Consider the following 18,758-nt stretch of genomic DNA (forward strand, 5'->3'; position numbering starts at 1 on the left):
GATTTACAGAAGACTACTTTAGTGATCTCCATGTGGATTGTGTAAAAAAAATGAGCTGGCTAACTATGTTTGTGTTTCTGATCTTGACTTCAAATTGAGCTGAAAAGTCTTGGCTGAGCTATCTGCAAAGTGGTCCAGTTTATTCTTTTGAGGCACATTGATTCAGCATCACTCCTAGATGACATGTTTTTATGCTACAGAAATTTCATTTGTCAATAATCAGAACAAAGTGCTGCATAAGCGTTAGAGATCTACATCTTTCAGGCAGTCCTTGGTGACTGGTAGGAAACTTGCTGGCCTCTAAATAGAAGGAATCTTCTCAGGCAAATCTCATAGCTCCTACAAGTGAAGGCCAAAATGCCTAACCTCTACTCTGTGCATGTTTGTATAGCTACAGCTCTTTATCCCTCCAAACGTGTACTCTCTCCATTCTGGTGTAAATTCCTTTCTTACAGAAGTTGACAGATAAACATTTATTTTAAAATGTATTCCCATATCCAGGCACATTAAGGGTACAATTGCTTTTCATATTCAGGCATGTTTTTTCCATACAGACTTATAAGAGGACTCGGCATCACCCACGTCTTTATATATTCGATTTACTTTGAGAACTTACTCAATTCTCCCTAGTCCCCAGCACCAAATAATACAAGAGAGTTCAGTGCACAGAAGACAAACAGAAACTAAAAGCAGAGGGAAAGAGGATCTTAGTTCTTGCCTATAAAATAAAGTAAAAAGGTTTACCTAGGAGTACATTTAAAAATACATTAGCAACATTAGAGCTATATATTAAAAATAATATGTATATGGAGCCTATCTTCATCTTGTGCCTCATTTATACCTTCTCATTTACCATGAATGATACTAATGACATTTGAATTTCTAGCACCAGTGGTTGAGACCACAGAAGAAAGTTACTTTTGATTGAGACCTCCACCCAGTGGCAGGCCCACCAGTGCTGACCAATATACCAGTGACTTTCCTTTGAAGTCAGTGAGGAACTGTCAAGGCTCTGCCAGATCTGAATGTCCTCAATTTGGGTGATAGGATCTGCTCTGTATGATCACCATCCAAATCTCAAATAGAAAGGAAATAAGCAAACAATGACATCCATCTCACATGAGGTATGGAAATGAGTTATAAGAAAATAAACCACTGCTCAGTGGGAGGAAGAAAAAAAAAATGATTCAAACCTGGCCACGAATGCCTTGGGCAAGCATTGTGCAAATAGCAAAACTTGTAAATAATAAACACATCTTTGTAGTTCTGAAGCCAGTTAGATATCTAATGGCATGTTGGTGCCTTATTTATCCAGCAGCATGTGTGGTCATTGTCTTCCTTTCTTTGGTGTAAGATCAGTCAAACTCTGCCACATCCCGTCTTCCCTGTCCGAAGTAAATAATCACATCAAGTTCTCTAGAGCAGAAAATCAGGCTAAAGAGTCTAGGGTCTTAGAAATACTCTTTCTTATATAGTAGGGGTGAATCACAAGCAGATATCACTTTACAGATTTCCCCCCTCCTTTGTTTTCTGTAATAAAACTACAACCTCTCTGCCTGTCCATTTGACCCTCACTCCTGGTTTGTCCAAAATCCCAGCAAGACTGTTTCATTTGAGGGAAACAACAGCAGAACCACGAGCTGCAGAAGCTCAAAACTTGCCTGATTCCAGAGTCTCATGAGGTTCCCCTCCATCCCAAACTATCTGTACACCCAACTCCCTCCTAAAAACAATGCTAAAACATGCTAAAGCACATGCATCTGTCTGTGCAACAGCACAGCTTACTCTTAGAGATGAGAGGCCTGGGGCCGGTGAGTTCCACACACTTAGGAGGGTCAGCTGTTTTTTACTGAAAGAAGTATGAGAAGAGATTGCAAAAGAGAAGTGGGCTCCCACGACAGGCCCTGCAGCAGGGGGCTCTGAGGGAGACACTCATAATAAATAGTAGATTTTCATTTGAGCATTTCCCTAATTTTCATGAGTCAGAAAAATTCTCTTTGAAAGAGATGTGATAGCGAGTGCTCCTGGCACTGGATAAACAAACTGCTCCAAATGTAGGAGGAACTGCCCTTTATTCAGTGAAGGGCATAAACGCATACTGAGTCCCAGCTGAGAGGGAAGGGCTTCACCTGGAGCCTGACCACTTTAGCCAAGACATTCTGTGCCAACCCAGTCAGTGTTTGACCTGCTCATGTCCCCATTTCTAAGTAACTTTTGTGTTGTTAATTTCTGCAAACTTACAGGGTGTCGGTTTTGAACCTTATTCCTATATACTGTGTACATTTTTAATTTTTTTAACACAGATGATGTCTTATATGCTCTCCATCCTCTAGCTTTCTTACTCCTCTGAAGTAGATAATGGGGCAATTTTTGGCATCTTCAGCTCCTCTTTGCCCCATAGTCCACTGCTGTGTGAAGTATCATAGGAAAGGAGAAAGACACTGGTGTGTCTGCGTAGGAACCCAAGAAAGTGTGCTCCAAAATGGTCACTACCTCTTATCATACACTTCCATAATCCTCCAAAAGGTCAGAGATCTGGGTCAGTACACTGAAGTGTATCTGATGACTCCCTGGTACTCTCTGCATGAGGTGGGGAAGACAGGCACAATGATGGGATTTTCTCACAACACTTTTTAAATCCAAGGAAGGATGTAGCCTTTTCCTATCGGGAGAATTTCCAAGAGCAGGAGTCAAAATCTCATTTCTGGTATGTATAATCCCTTGAGTCAGTAATATCTTATCCAAGCAGGTAGAAAATTGGCTTCGTTTCTTTTCTGACTGCATTTAAGCTCTTCAGTTTCCTTTTGTTAGCATATTCAGTGGGCATCTCCCACAGCTCCCAAGCATTTCAAGGCAGGTTAATACACTTTGGGACTCACCTGAAAACAGGGCCTGAGTGGTCATTTGAGCCTCTGTTAACAGACCAACTTGGCCTCCAGTAGATCAAATTACTCACCGTGCACAAATACTTAGGTTGAGTTTGTTTATTAAGCATATCTGCTGGTTTTTGCACCCTGATTTTTCTAGAAATGCATGGATATTAGATGACACACACCACAAAGAGGAATCTCTGGGGAATGGCACATTGCAGAGGCAAAATGAGGTTGCATAAAATCACACCCTCTCAATTCATCCCATCAGAAATGGAGAATTAGTAGTCTGAGCATATCGAACAAGAAAGGTGGTGGCCTGCAGGACTCAGCAAATCAGGCTAATGCAGCTCTAAGATGAATTTGATTTTAGTATTGTAATAAAAAAAAATAATCCTCCTTTTATGTGACAATTTTGGGTTGGGTACCTAATATAAGCAAAGTACCAGCTCTCATCTTCTCAGGTGCTATAATTGCGGAGCTCAGCTAATTCACAGCCGCTGAGATCTTTTCCAAACTTTTATTCCAGGGCCCAGAGGCATAGCAGATTGAACATAGCTACAAATAGCTATAGGCTTCGTCCTGTTTTCAGGCATTTATGATTTCGTCTTAAAGTCAATGCTGTTATAACATTGTTTACTGAACGTTTAATTTGCTGAGCACACAAAATTCCAGCTGAAGCTAATGTGAATTGCAGGTGCTCCAAACTGCTGAAAAATAAACTGCCCCTTTTGTATTTAAATGTATGTTAATAGGCATCCATCAGGTTGCTGTGCTTCCAGAATGATTAAAACATCAAAGAAGTCAATACATACATTGAAAAATTAATAATAATTTGGAAAAAACCCAAAACATTAAATTGTATTTCCTGTCCTTCACCCCAGCTCTTCTGAAGGGCTTGATCAAAACTTCCTGATGTCAGTTAAAACCTCTATTTTGCATTTAGAGGACTTTGAGCCAGGCTCTAAATACCGGAGAAGAGACATGAGCCTATATGACCAAAAAACATTCCAGTCTGGGCCACCACGCTCCAGTGCAGAGAAAGTCACCGCCGTAGGATGGGACATGGGACACTGCGTGTGGCTTTCCCACCCGGTGTAGGAGCAGCAAGCCCGGAGAGCCTGGCACAAAGCAAAGTGTTTGGTGCACAGCAAACCAGGACAGGGCTGCAAAAACACATTTGTAGGCAGGAGCTTGTTCACCCTGCCAGCTCTGCAAGGCAGAGCTCATGGGCTAAGCACGAGGCTGTGTTAACAGGATGTCAGGGGAGATTATGTATCATTTCTGCCATTCATTTCCTTTCCTGGACTTCAGCCTAACTCTTCAGTTCTTTTCAGGACATTTCAGAAAGCATTACATAAAGTGAAAACCTCAGTCTTGCATCTAAAATCCAAAATTAAGCTGTTATTCATATCTCCTAGTCACCTTCAGAGACAGATAAAGAATGAACGATATCACTGGCCAATACACTCGCCAAATTTTTGGGGGTCATCTGGCCTTGGCTGTATAACTCAGAAGGTGATCAGGCATTAGGATCACAAGCAAGGGAGGACAGAGAAAGGGAAAAAAACAACTCTCCCTACCCATCACTGTTTAGTGTATCAACGCTATGGAGTAAATTTGTATTTTACACAGTAACTTTTCTTTTACAGTCTTGTCTGTGGCAATACATCAGCCTTACTTCCCTCCCCTCACCACACACCATGGAGAGAGCTACAAGATATGGAGGTAAGAAGGTGGCTGCTTTGGGGCATAGGTTGGTTGTTTTATGATTTGTAGTTGTGGGAATAGGATCAGCTGTTGCCCTTTAATATTTTTTAAAAATAGTTATTTCTGCATTTGTGAAGGAAACAGAACATTAATGTCAATTGTGGCCTTTCTCACAAACTTCCAACAGGTTCTTTTCTTGGCCTTTCCTAGAATGAAAACCCAGCTGGTCTGTTGTGTACATCCCAGGACCCAGTGTTCACCAAGCCTCTCTACTGATTCAAAATTGCAGACTTCTGAGAGGAAATTTTATTTACTGTAGGGGCAAGAATGTATTGTGAGTCACAGTGTTTTTCTGCTGTCTGCATTAAACTGGAGTGAAATTGAAATCATATTTCAGACCCTATTTAAATGCCTTTTCTTGGCAGAAAGATGTAAAGTTTGGCCTCCGAATGCTGATTGGCAGCATGCTGCTGGGTTGGTAGCTAGCTCTCAGCCTTATTGGGTCCTCCCTGTTGTCAACAGGATGGATCTTGTCCAACAAAAGCAACATCCTGTCAGCTACTCCTTCTTCCAGGAACCTGCCTTTTCCTCCCCTGCAACTGCTCTCTTTCTCCAAGTTCAGGCAAGAAAACAGTGATGCATGAAAGGGATAGAGCTACAGCAGGAATCGTGATTAGACCTTAAATGCATGCTTCCTATGGGCCATATAATATTCTCCCCCATTCATAAAGTCATGAAGAGTGAAGAGAATGCAGACTCTTTCTTTAGCTGTTAAGGAGAATTAGATAAAGGGGAAAAATACTTTCATGTGAGGAAGTCATAAGGAAAGAAGGGGAGATATTCTTAGGCCTCTCTCCAAATATCTCAGGAATATGATCTTGGGGGTGCAGCTACAGGAATCCCAGCAAGGAAAACCAAGTTATTTGGGACAGGAAGGGCAGCCAGCCAGGTGATACAAAGACAATGCTCGGCTGCTTGCCAGCATCCTGCCACTGAGACAACATGATCCCAAACTTTAAGACTCTTCTTAAGGGCATATGATAATTTATTTCCAGATGTTAGAAAACAGCTGTGTAGAAGTGGAGCATGCTGGGAAGGATGAGAAAAGGACGAGAGAATGAGGAGGGTTGCAGAGGAAGTTTCAGTTTCTCATTGCAGGCTGGACAGGAGATAGTCCCTTCTTTGATGCCCTCTTCTCTGGGATTTGATATTCCCCCCCTTCTTTAGCCCAATAGCTTGGGAAAGAGAAGGCAAAGAGACCCGATCCATCCAAAAGGAAGGAGAAACAAAGCCACTCATTGGGATGCAACTAGTAGAGTGATATGAAAGCCCTTCCATTACCCTCAAGGGAGACTCAGGACCTCAGATTGTATGGGAGTGGGAGAAGCCAGGTGCTGCCAGCCAAGGAACATGACTATCTCGCTTCAGAAAGGAAATATATGGGAGAAAGATTGCTTGCTTTCACAAGGGGAAAGGAAAAGGCTGAAAAGCTGACCTAGAAACAGGGGATAACACACACAATGGGAAGCATGCAAGAGAACTGATGACAGCCTTAGGCATGACTTCAATATAGCCTAATAATTTACAGGAATGGATTAGCTGAGAACATCCCATAAAGAGCGCACAGTGTTTTCAATTAATACTTAGGTATATACCATGATTATAAAATACCTTAGGGCTATCCATTTTTCAATGATGTGTCTATATTAATCCTGGTTTTTTTTTTTTTCACTAAGAGATGGCTGCTACTGACTGCTAAGAATGTTCTGCTTCAGTAAACTTTGATTTCACTTGCAGTTGTGCATTTATTAGGCAAGATTACCATCATCCAAGTTTCCAGGGTTGGGAATTCGTTTGAAAAATATGGTCTATTTGCATTTAATTATCACATATTTACTGAGGAAAAATATAAACACGCCTGTTTTAGGCAAGGAATGGAGCCAGTAATGTACTGCAGACTTGGGATTGTGCTTTTAATATAATCAAACTACTGTTATAAATAATTCGCAGTTTCCACTGTGGAAAAAAACTGAATATGGTTTTCCTGATAGGTTGTTTGGGTTTTTTTAAATGTAAAAAAGCAAGGATATTTTACAAAACACTAAAATTACCGAGATGATAATTTTTTCATATCATATGAGATATTATTAAAATTCACATTGAAAGAGGATGTAAAGGAGAAAAAAAAAATCCCCTCAATGAGAAGTAGCTACCAGTTCCAGCTGCTAGAAGAAGAAAAAGAAGATATATATTCTTATAAGACACCAAAACTAAATAACAAGATGACAACATGAGGAAATGTCAAGTTAACTTTTGGGAAACAAATCCTCTGTTCAAAGTTCACATAGTTCCAGTCACTGCACAGACCTCTTAAAGTGTTCCTAATATAAATGACTCACAAAATGGAGATGAGGGATTCCGACTTTACATCAGAAAGGCAGAATTATTAGACTGATATTAGCCAAGAGAAACAAATCTCATGGCATTTTGAATTTCCCATGAGTAAATTTTCATCCATCTGCTGTGGTGTCCTCTTTACACATTTTGGTGGGCTGAAACAGAAAGAACAATATCAGCTGCTTTTCAACAAGGGACTTTCATCCTTCCATAGTGAACTCGATGGACCGTCATTGACAGTCACCATATTATCACCCAGCACCTAGCCAAACAAATCTCTCTCTCTGTAGAACATGCTGCACTCAGATTGCACTCGGCTAGAAAAGGTAGACCCTGTAGGGGACCGGTGGGCTGACAGATGGGTGCTGGCTGCCGAGATGCCAAGGAGCTGGTAGCCTGGGGGCAAGTACGTAGGACTGAAGTGAGGGGTTATACACTGGTGAGAAGTAAAGCTGAAGATGGCAGTAGGGTTTGTGAGGCTTTTCATGGTACCACGTGGAGGTGGCTAGGATGAGATGAGCGGCTCTTTGGACTCCGCTGGTAGCCTATACACCTACCTCATATGTAAACACCTCCACTGTGAGAGACCTAAGCAAGTGCCTTATGATATTTAAGATGCACAATATGTCCTGATGTGACAGATGTGACACAGACCTTACAGAAGACTTGCATTTTCTCAACCAGCAGCTGCAGGCTAGGCAGACTAACCTAAGGTGTTCCAAACAGTACCGACACCTATGTCTAGGTAACTGAATCTCACCTTGGGTGAGGAACATAGATGTTGCTGAATAGCTCCAGAAGCCAAGCGGCACTCATCTTACTGAAGAGAAAGGGAATATGCCATATCAAACAAGATGGGGAAGCATCCTTTGTAACGACAGCTATGGAGGGGGAAGATGATCCTTCATGACAGTAAATTCAAGATTCAGCACATGAGACTTCCCCAGATACCAGTCCTTTCATGCTGATAATTCCCTTCCTGTGATCTTGTTGCATTACAAAAATAACTATTTCCTAGAAGTTCAACTTTAAGCAATTGCAAAATGGTTTTACCCATTTTCAATATTTGATTTATTTTGAGACTCCTAGAATGTTTGCTTGAAAGGTATTGTAAATGTATTTATTACTATTGGTTTTATTTATTATTATTGAACAAATGAATACTAATGACTGTTCCTGCTACTGCAATGAGCATTATACTCCCTTTCATTATATTACTCTTTTACTAGTAGTTTTTACTTTTTAGCTTCTCTCCTCATCTTTAGATGGCATGAACACTGTCATCTTTGTCATGTCTGTCTTCCATAGTCTTGCACTTGGGGTTTGGTGTATCAAGTAAGATAACAATTTCTCTACGCTGGTATGTTCTTCCAAAGAAATCAACACTCCGTGAGATGCTAATAGCATGAGACAGATCCAATTTTATATTTTTACTAAACATTTCAAGAGCCTCTATCTTTGCCCTAACCACATCATTCCTTGCTTTTGAAATTACTCGCATAACAATTTTTTGCTTCTGAATTTGATTTCTTCTATCTGCCTTTTTAAAAAGTAAAAATGGTATAGGGATGTACATGTTGCCAGAAGCAAGTGAATTTATACCATCAGCTAAAGATTTGTGACAACTAGAACTTCAGTCCTAGGTTTAAAAGACATTGTTAAACAACACCCCTCCCCCCCCTTTTTTTTTTTTTTTCATTCACTTCACCACTACTGTCAATAGGTCTACTTAGGTGTGTAAGACTCATTCATATGAATAAGTACTTGCAGCTATGTCCCACGAAGAAAACAAAAAAGGCTTCAGGCAATTGGCCAGCTGATTGTTGATGACTTGACATTTATACAACTCATTCTCCCCATGAACAATAACATTTATTGTGCTGAGAGTTCAGGAACTAAAAGTATAACAGGAACCAGCAAAAGATGGCTAAAATTAAAACAAGGCAGAAAGGAAGGCCATAATGTAGAGCCATGGCTATTATTTAATTTCCCTTCAGAAATGAGAGGGAAAAACAGGACCATTCTTTCATCCATTCTTCCCTAAAAAAACCCCACAAATACTACGCAGATACAGACCACAGAAACTCCAGACCAGAGGTCCTGGTTTGCAGAGATTCAGCTTCTGCCAAATGGGCATAATTAAAAGCATGGGATGACTGTAAATGAAAGCAAGACTTAAGCTGAATATGAAGTATCTCATCCCAATATCCACTGGTACTAAAGAGAATGGCATCTTGAGAACTGAAACACACACCCATCTGTATGGATACCATTGTATTCAAAGAGAATGAGATCTGGCAGCTACATAGAAAGACAACAAGGCAAAAAAGTTATCACTGTCCTCTTTATTTTTTTCACTTTTCCTGAAAGAACACCTAAAAGATTCATTCCAATCATTTTGCTTAATAAAGAACCAAATTCTGAGAGAGCAGATGGTTGTTACTTTTGATGAACAGTAAGTAGTTTTTAAGTTTTTTAAAGTCTTTAGATTTTCATTTAGGAATTGGAAAGAAAAGTCATTCAGTGGACCTATAGAACATCTAAAATGAAATTCTGGTTCCAGTGAGGTCAATGACTGGGTTTTTACTCCCTTCAGCAGATCCAAGATTTCCACCACAGAACTTTTCAAAAACCCATGTAGAGATAGCAGATTCAGACTTAATTTTTCTCAATATTGGCAAATATTTGGCTAATTTGCTCATGAAATTCAACCAAAAGAGTCTTTAGTCCTCAGAAAATATGTAACTGATTAGAATTAACTAAGAGTAAGAAGCAGAACATATGCCTGTGGTTTATGTTAAGAAGTTGATTTTTGTGATTGCCATAGTACTGTATGTAAAACATATAAACTTGTAAGTCATGGAGAATACTCATAAAAATAAAGGATTCAGCCTGATTTTAATCTGGAATAGCTAGGATATTCTAATGTTGGTTTAAGAAGGAGCTTTGTGCCAAAGACATTTTCTCCTTTAAAGTGTATGTTCTCTTACAGCATCTAGTCTGCAGTATCTTGAAGAGAATCTAGACTGAGGAAATCAAGACACAGAAGGTTAATGTCACCAAACCTATCCCTCCCCCTGAAAAGTATCTTGGCTTCATATTTAATCCCTTTTCTGATGGTGATTAGTGATTAGCAACATCCTATTCAGAGTACCACATAAAGAAGATGATAGTACTTAGCTATATTGGCCAGAAAAGATGAAAACAAACTTTCTTGTGAGCTTTCTGGATCATGCTCAGGTAGAAAAATATCATAAAGACTTCCCTGTCATAGAGCATTTCACAGTCCTGCTTTCAGACGTTCTTCGAAAGAAAAACTAAACAGCTGTGAAACAATAAGCTACAAAAAACCCCCAAAGAAATCAGCAAAAATTCCCTGACGCATTTTGATCTTATTAGATTGAGGTTGAGTAGTTTGGGTCAATTCTTCTTTTATCAGCCTGGTTCACATACCAATACAATGGTTTATTTACAAACTATCACTATATAGAACAGAAAAGCAAAGCAAAACTGTTAGAGTGAGCTTATTCTTACTGCACGCACACCAATCCTAATTCAGCAAAGAAAAGCCTTATTGTTTAACAGATTGAGACATACTAAAGCAAAATCAAGTGACTTGCTGTCTGCTGGACAAACTATTGACTGGAACATTATAATTTATGCTGATTTCAAAAGGCCAAATCTTACAAAATCTAAATGAAATTCTGCTACAGAGCATTCAGTTTTGATGGAATGTAATGAGTTGGGGATACTGATTGTGCTATAACATAAAGCCTTAACTGTCTGGAGGCAAATAGGAAATTTGAAAATTTCCCTCTGTTTTCAGTTTCTGTGTGACTCCCCAAATATATCCCTTTCAGGCTGCGGATTCTGAAGGGGGGAAACTGTGCAAGAGTGGCTTTTCTATAGCAATAATTTGCTTCCTCAGATCACTGCGCTCCTCCTCAATTCGTGATTCAAAAGCCACAGCACCATTCATGGGACAGCAGGAAGCACAAAGGGAGCAAATGCGAGCTAGAATTGGGAAGGGAAGGGAAGGGAAGGGAAGGGAAGGGAAGGGAAGGGAAGGGAAGGGAAGGGAAGGGAAGGGAAGGGAAGGGAAGGGAAGGGAAGGGAAGGGAAGGGAAGGGAAGGGAAGGGAAGGGAAGGGAAGGGAAGGGAAGGGAAGGGAAGGGAAGGGAAAAAATGAGTAGATTTGGATCAGGAAGATGCTAGTTGACTATGGAGACTGACTTTCTATCAGTTTGCTGTATTCCTTCCATTCAAAGTTTTATCTTTTTTCCTGTTGGCATTAACACCATCAGTCACCTGAGTCATTCTGCCCCAGAAGCTCCTCAGTGTGAAAGGAAAATCTGTGCAATGAGGCATTTACAACCTGCTCTTTTCTCACTGGTGACTCTGCTTAGCCTTGTTTATGTGAGAGGAACTACAAGGAGCATGCTGATGAAATAGCCCTGTGTCATGCAGCACGAGAACAAGTTGTTCCTCACCTAGCTGAACAGAAGAGGCCACAAAATGGACTCTGATTTTGTCTATGTGTAATCTACATCTATATAAACACAGAAGTAATTTCAAATTATACACATCTATAAATACATGGATTTTATATATAGTGTATACTATATACTATTATACATAATATTAATGTACATATATTTTAATAACTATACCTTATTCATAAATATAAATAATAATATAAAATAATTACAATTTGAAATTAAATATTTAAAATTAATGTGCTTAATTATTCAGTACCATGGCCTGAATCATAGTGAAACTCAGCATCAGGCACAGTTATTTCCAAACACAGGTGTAGAAGCAAAAAGCCAGCTATACCCAACACATCATGGGCCAGACATGGGATCACAAGTTCTGGGGTGTGAAACACCACTACTCCCGAAGGTTCCCGGTGTAAAGTGGCCATCTAAGTGTTTTTCAAATTGCCCTGGTAATGTGCATCATTTTTATTATCCTTTATTTCTGATGTTTGGGATATTTTGTAGAGGAATACTGAGTTGCAAAGCAGTAATGTATATTATTATAACCACCAAACCACAAATCTTCTAAAAGTCACTGCTGTTAAGGGATATCATTTCTGAGAGGTCTAGAAATTACGGGGAAGTTTAGTCTCCTGTTCTGTCCTTCTGTATCTCACCTGGAGTGACCAGCGAAAGTTGGCATTGGATGTAGATACCCCAAAAAATGGTGATGGCATGGAACAAATTAACATGTTTTCACAGGAAAAGTACCCAGCCAGGGCTTCATTCCTTTCTGTGGTCATACAAGATGAATGAAATAAAATTCAACACAGTAGTTAGAGTTGTGCTTACAACATTTCTTGGCTTTTGCAGTTCAGTTCAGCTTCAGCACTAAAAATAACAAACAAGTCAGGCCTCCAAAACACACACAGGTTGTTTAAAAACTGTGAACTTTGAAAAATAAAATAACACATCTGAAGATACTTTATGCATTCCGTCATTTTTGCTTTACTGCACAATCATAAGATAAATAAATACAAAGTTTAAACCGGGGACAGAAGAAAAAAACTCCAGAATGTGAGGTCTTAAGAAATATACTAAAACTACAAAACTTTTGTTAAAAAATGAGAGGAGACAGCACTACAATACAAGCTGGAAAGAAGTCATGTGTGAATCTATGAAACTCTTGTATGTGTTGACTACTGCCTGGGAATTGTGCATTGCTATGGGAGGTGGGAAAAGTGACACTGTATCAACAAAAAAAAAGAGACCGTGGAACATGTCTGGCTGTGAGAGGGGAGGAGAGCCTGCTCTGCATTCCTCTGTCTAATTTCCCATTTTAATTTAAAATAAAAATTAAATTATTTTTAAAAAAATAAATCAACCTCTATTCTTCCCACCTTAATTCACAACCTCTCCTTCATGAAGGCTGTTCATTTTGAGTAGAAATATGAAGTGAAAGAAACCCCAAAAGGGAGGGGGAATTGTTGTAACTAACCTACCATAATTAATAGATTGGTAAATATATATTGCATTAACCTCCAGCAAGTGCTATGTACAGGCAATCTGGAACAGTATCCCTTTACGACAGCATTTCCTATTGCAAGACACACCAGACTGGTTTATAAACGAGAGGACCACATACTTTCACTCTATGAAGACACTGAGTTTGCCCTTGCAACACTTTTTTTCACATGAAGCTGTCTAAAGGTTGGGTGGCGTGTGTGTAACAAAACTGAGCTGTGCCGCAGCTCCCCTACCCTACACAGCCCTGCACGGCCTGTCCGCTTCTGCAGTGGCAGTGCAGCTGTGGAGACACCCGTGGCAGCTCCAGCCTGATGCCCACCCGGGTCGGCCATTGCTGGCTTCAGGTGAGAAGATGCTTTGAGACTCCAGGCAGGGGCTTTGCAGGCTGCCTGCAGCCCGCAGGACACCTTTGGAGAATTCTTGCTCTGGTGTATTTGAAATTGGGTCCAAACGTCAGAGATGATAGATCAATGTGGGCAGCTCATTAGGGTGGCACAGGCACCTTGCAGCCAGAGCTTTGTGACCATGACTATCATGACAAAAGCCTTGTTCCTGGTAGTATTTCCACTACTAGTCAGGACTGAGCATAAATAACTATATTCACAAAACGAACAACAGCAATAAACCCCACAAACCTCCACAAAAGATCAGCGTGGATCAGGGAGGATTGCTGTTTACACTGTCGCACCTTGTTTGGTTTTATAAACCGGTAAACCGTGCTTATCCAGTAAATGCTAAACCAGTAAATTTAAACTTTTCAAAAATCTTCTGCTATTTCTTTTTTCTCATAAATGTGAAGACGAGATTGCTTGCTCTTAAGTATAGTAATACAATATGTAATATAGTGTTGGATATAACTAAATATACTACTGCTTTAAAAAAACCTTCAGAAAACACACTGGATGGTTTCTCTTGGACTGATATTCCAATGCATACTGAGAGCATCTAAAATGATAAACAATACCTCAGTTTATGAGATTTTTATGTGACCTTTTTTCAGAGTAAGTCCATAAAAAGAAAATTATTCCATTGTTTTCATTTATCCTTAATAGATTATCTTCTGAGTACAGTTGCTGAAGTAGATTATTATATTTTGCTTTCCTTTCAAAAGCTGGGTTAAAACCTGCTTAGGTTCTGTGAGAAATGGGTTTTGTAATATTAGGTCAGTTGCAGCTAAAGTTCATACATAAAATTTGTTCCCTTTGTACAAAAAAACTCCAAAGAATTCAATTAGAACAGAGCAGATGCCTTGTCTGAAGAATAGGAGGCTGCTGATCTCATAAGATAGGACATATTGCACTTGATCCTAAGACTATTCAAACATTCTAGTATTTTACTTCAATAGTCAGAAGGACCCCCAGACCTAGGCATATCAAGACTTTTATGCTGCTATATACAAACATAGAGAAAAAAACCTGTCCTTATCCCAATGAACTTGCAATCCAAGTACACATTTTAATTGGATTAGCACATGAATAGATATATTCTACCTTCTTATCTATAAATTCATACTTGCGTGTGTAAAAATACTTGTTTGTACACATACTTCTTTTATTTCCTATGCTTAATAGGAAAGGCCCATGGAAACCAATGGGAATGTAAATTATCACATTGATTTTCTTGGACTTTGTGTCAGACTAGAAGTAGGATACAGCTCTCCTGATTTCTTGTGACTACAAGATTGCCATGTACATTTGAGCTAGATCTTTTGGCTCCTGTTTTAAAAAGCAAAAGACTTCCCAGGCAGTGGGTGTGTAGGGTGCCACTCATCTGATCAAATACCAGTGTCTACTCTGGGATGAGATTAATCGCTCTCTAAGCTCCACAGGCTGCGCTGATCGGGGCTCCAGGAACTGTACAGGAACTGAGACACCCTTCCTGCAGAAACCTAAAGATCAGGGGGATGAAACCCATCAAAGGATATTTAAGGAATACAAGGACTGAACTGGTTGGTTCCCCTGTTATTTTTATATATATACACAAGGTAACACAAATTTTCAGTTACAAAACTTGTATAGTTGCATGGGCGAGGATTTCCTGAAAAGGTGAAGGAAAGGGTCCTGCCAGCTCCCATCAGCTTCCCTCTCAAACAGCAGGCACAGCATGTTGCAAACCTCCAGCCTACAGAAGTGCCAAACCTTTCCCCAGCTCTTCTTGCTGAAGAAATAAGCTGTGATGCTCTGAAGCAACTGGGGAATACGTCACTATTTCCTATTTCAGCTTCTTATCCAGCCTGGTGCAGAGATATGTGAGAAGCAGAATGGTACCGTCCCCACTCCCTCTCTCATTTAGGATTGTTCATTTATGCGTGCACACGCACACCCTTATGCACGCATGCAGGCATGCAGACTCATCCATCTACGCTTTTATATAAGATCCTGTTTGTGGAAGAAAGACAGAGAAAAAGTTCCAAGCCTTTATTTATTCAGAATACAATTTTGCAACAGTCACATGTGTAATTCGTCATGGGTGATGGGGTTGCAACATCAGGCATGAACCAGCCAATCTATAGCAAACTGTACTGCAGTACTGTTGGCTAAAGATGAACAGACTGCCAGGATTTTGTTGCTATTTTTGTGGGAGGAGAGACTGAAATATGTCATTGCTTGGACTTCATATCTGTATCAAGGCCGAATCTTACAGATGTAGTCTTTGATACTCTGCTGATAACAGTTATGCCAGGGTAACACAGAGATGGGCATAAAGCAAACACCTGAGCTAAATGGACTTTTTAATATATCATTTTAAATCTACTTTTTTTTCATTGTTTACAATCATGCATTTCCACAACACCACTGAAAAAAAAAAAAGAAAAAAAAAAGACCCGTCCCAAACCCCACACACTCTTGTGATAGATATGGGATGGCTCAAGCTGCAAACCCAGCTCTGGTTATCAGCTGGGAGCCACACATCATTTGTTGTGCCCGCACGTTTAAATCCCAGGAAGCTGACACGCTTCAAGCTACCATCATGACACTATTTTCATCTTTGCTTTGCAGACTAAAAAATTAGTGTTAGATCCTCAGCAAAACTGTAACACCAAATAAATATTATGTAAGGGCAGTACATAAATAGGTTATAGAAGGGCAAAATAACATCATAAAGGGAAAGTATTTGTGACTCATTTATAAGAGACTTTTCCTAATGCGCAGTGTAGAATTGAAATAAATGGAAACTTTAAGAAATATTCTACATAAGGCAGAGTCCAAAAATGCAGAAGGTTATGCAAGGCTAACTGTAAAAATAAGCAGATGAGTCCTCTAAAATAATATTGCAACATTTTTTGGCTTCCATTTATTGGTTGCCATAGGATTTTTGCTTGGTGAGGAACTGCTGAACACAAGGCTGCCTCATACCATAGCTTGGCTTTTAAGAGAAGAAAAACATTAGCATTGTTTAATGAACACATTTGTCTGGAGAAGTATTAGCAAATGCTAGGAACTCATTTTCGTACTGCCTAAAACCAGAGTGATTTGCAAGTGTTGTGTTTATTGTGCTGTGCCCGATTTGAATCTTCCTCTCTGACAACACACAGATCCATCTCCCAAATAAAAAGCGACTTGTTTTTGCGGGAAGTTGCGAGGGGGGAGAAAGTCTAAGAGCAAACAGGTTAAAGTGCCATGTACACAACAGAAGAGATCACAAGGCACCTTTAATGAGCTATTTGACTTAAAACAGCTGCTTCTGGAGCCAGGGAGCACATCCTCTGGTGGACACTAAAGGAAAGAAATGGGAAATGCTTTTCTAAATCATTTAATTTTTCCACTTAACAGGTGGCAATTTTTGATGTCACTAGGTGCACATCCTACATGGAGGTGTAACAAGAGGAAGATAAAATAGTGACATGCTCTAAAAAGTAAATAGATGCATTTGCTCTTCATCTTTTATTCAGTCTCCCAGTATATCTTGATATATCAACATTCATCATTACTAATTTTTATTTTGATGATTTTTGCTGTCTCTTATGTTGGGGTTATTTCTGGGTTATGTCCAGCAACTGTTTGATGTAAAAGGCTTAAAGCAGCCCACATGTGCCCGTGGCTGAGCGCTTACTCATGTATTACATAAGGGTCAGGCCTCCTTTGGCCTGAAACCCTTCTGGGCCAACAACATTTGCAAGCTTGTTTCACACTGGTCATTTCTGAAGGGAAGGAGAGTGTTTTCCCACATAAATTACACATTTATTTACATTTTTAAAGGAACCCAAGTGTCAACACCTAGGAAATTCTCAAGCTAAGGAGCCAATAGTGTTGTGAACCTTAGATCTTCAAAAGTTAAGGTCTTCTTGACCACTCTACATGGATGCCCGTATAGATGTGCCCACCCACAGCTATCTGAGATGCTTGAGGGCACCCCACCACATCTCCAGCTGTCTCTTCAGAAGAGGTCCTCCTTCTGTAGCTCCTGTGTCACATCTGCAAGCCTTGTGTATATGTCTTGGATACCTGCTGTATCTCAAAAGGAACGAGACATTTCTGTGTATGCAAATGAATTGGGGCTCTGGCAAGCAGGGAGGATTAATCCCATCTAACTTTAGACATCTATGCCTGAGCTAGTCATGCTGAGCTCCTTTTATAGTCAGTAGAGAGAAATATAGTTGTCAACATTTAGCTGGATAAATCCCACCCCTAAATTCCACTTGTGTAAGCCGTAACTCCCAGCTCCAACAGCATTAGCTGGTCTCAGTCTTGTCCTTTCCTCCCTGTACATATAAAGCTGGCAATGGGTTTCTCTGCCCCTCTGCGAGGAACTTGATTTAAGAGATGAGAGGCAGAACAAAGCTTGGGCTTGTCTATACTGACTCCTGAAGTGCAGTCAGCCTCCCCTGCTGTGCCCTGACAGGGTAACCTTTTGTTGTGAAAACAATCTTGGAACAAGCTTTGAAATCGCCCTAAATATCACAGTCTTTGGTCTAGTTCTGCAGGAAAAGCACGATGATTCCACCCCAGACAAAGAAGCCTACGGCCGGTCTACTAACCCCCTAACTAACCTCTTTCCTAGGTCTCTAGGGATTATGTCTGTTATTGATTCAGCTAACTGGAACTCACAGTAAATTGATGGTGTCAAGAAGTTGCAAAGAAATATTGAAAGATGTGGTTTAGACACTTCTTTTCCACTTCACTGAACAATTGGCATCCAACAGCTACAATGTTAGAAACATTACTTATGGATGGGAGCAGCAATATTCAGAGTCTGTTAATTCCACCTACCATTAGAAAGAAGATGAGCAGCCTTCTATCCTTTAGAAAAGTCTGGTGCTTCTGAAATAGATAGCTTTTGGATATAAAACATGCATTTCTCCCCTACTTTTGCGGTGTGCTCACCATGGTGGCCTGCGAATGCACTCTGAGTGACCCAGCAGCACAAACTCCACAGTGGCAAGTGTCACTTACAGTTGCAGTTGTCCTAAACAAAAGCAAAGTGTATTGGCAGAGTAGAAAAAGTCAGAACATGTGACTGAGGGATTTCAGTCTTTGTTCTGCAGTTTAGGAAAACAGATTGCCAAAAGCCTACGATTGCTTGTATAGAATACCATATATCTACTACGCTTGTTATCTTTGTGACTTACTTATAGGCAAGACTATCTGAAACCTAAAACTTTAATTTCTCTAAATATTACTAATTGCACAAAATGGTGATGATGTTGTTTAAGGAGAACTGTTGAAGGGGCAGAATGGTATGTTAAATCATGGGGGTATGTTACCAATAGATTTCAAGGCATTTTGCAAAATCAGTTGTACAACCCCAGCTTACTTGATGGGGAAAAAAAAAAAAA

This window comes from Balearica regulorum, chromosome 3 (genome assembly GCF_011004875.1).
Source record: "Balearica regulorum gibbericeps isolate bBalReg1 chromosome 3, bBalReg1.pri, whole genome shotgun sequence".
NCBI lineage: Eukaryota > Metazoa > Chordata > Aves > Gruiformes > Gruidae > Balearica > Balearica regulorum.